This window comes from Marmota marmota, unplaced genomic scaffold, assembly GCF_001458135.2.
Source record: "Marmota marmota marmota unplaced genomic scaffold, marMar, whole genome shotgun sequence".
NCBI lineage: Eukaryota > Metazoa > Chordata > Mammalia > Rodentia > Sciuridae > Marmota > Marmota marmota.
In genome coordinates, this window is record NW_026000211.1 from 30,619,197 (window position 1) to 30,620,627 (window position 1,431).

Genomic DNA, 1,431 nt, shown 5'->3' on the forward strand with positions numbered 1-1,431 from the left:
TGAGCACACAATAGTGTTTAGAATTTCACATTCAAGTTCAGAAGAGAAAGCTGTTATTGGAGCATTTTAATTTAAATCTTTAGTTAAATAATAACAATTTGAGGAAAGAAAATTTTTTTGCAGTATAGATGTAAACACGAATAAACATACATACTTACATATATGTGTGTGTGTATTTCAGAAGAGAATATATTTCCTTAAACTAGTGAATGGTAAATATTTTAAATATACCATAATCATCCCCATATATCTCTTTTAAACCACAAAACATTATATATAGTGCTCTATCATAGAATCTTACACTAAATATAATGTATTCAGAAAGAATTCACAATTTTTGTCACTTGTAAATGCCATTACCATAAATACGTTCAATTATGTAAATCAGTTGAAGAAAGTGACCTACTCTCTGGAACTCAATAAGCTGCTTATTTACAATCACAGGCATTCATATCAATCAGAGCCTTTCATGCACAGGAGAAAAAAAAGAAGAGATGAAATTTTCAGGTTACATTGTAGACCAAAAAAATGTGATCATATGATATTGTCCATGATGACCTAAAGTGCTATTACAGACAGACAAAGTGTCTCTCATCTCAGGCTGAGTAATCAACTTGAAAAGGAGGAAAAATAGTGAACTCAACAAAGAAAGTTCAAACATTAAGAACAAGTATTCAACAATCAGCCAAAAATTCAATAAACCAGTATTTTCTTCCATTACAACAACTATGGATATCATTCTAATGCCATGATAAAAATTAAAAGCATAACATAATACTATTTTTCACAAAACTTATGTAGAGTTATTCTCAAGAATGAACCTAATTCTCCTAAGGATTTTATGGATTACTAAAGTCTCTGAAATAAACAAAGTTGCCCTTTAAATCAACTCATTGACAATGCCTTAAAGCAAGGACACTAAAGAGAATTGCAATTGTAAAAATTATTCTCCAGGTCATTATATCATAAGACTGAAGCCAAGCATTCTTTAAAGGAACTTACAAAAATCACATAGTAATTTAGTCACTTATGTGCTGCACTGGAAATGAAAGGATAACACTATAGTAAAAGAAAGACTGCAGTTTCAGAATATGTACATTTAAACAATCAAACCTAATTTGACATTGTGTACAGGCTAACCAGAGATTCATAAACTTTAATATCTGTAAATTGTCTTCTAGCATGAAGATCAAAAAGATAAACTTTGAAACTTCTCTAGAAGTTTGAAATAATTTCTCTCTAAATAAATTAATACATGATATATTTCATATATATGTCTATATATGTGTATGTGTGGTATATATGTATGTGTGTGTGTGTATTTGTGTATGTGTGGTATACATATACATATATATACCACATATATATGGTGTGTGTGTGTTTGTATATATATATATATATATATATATATATATATATATATATATATAT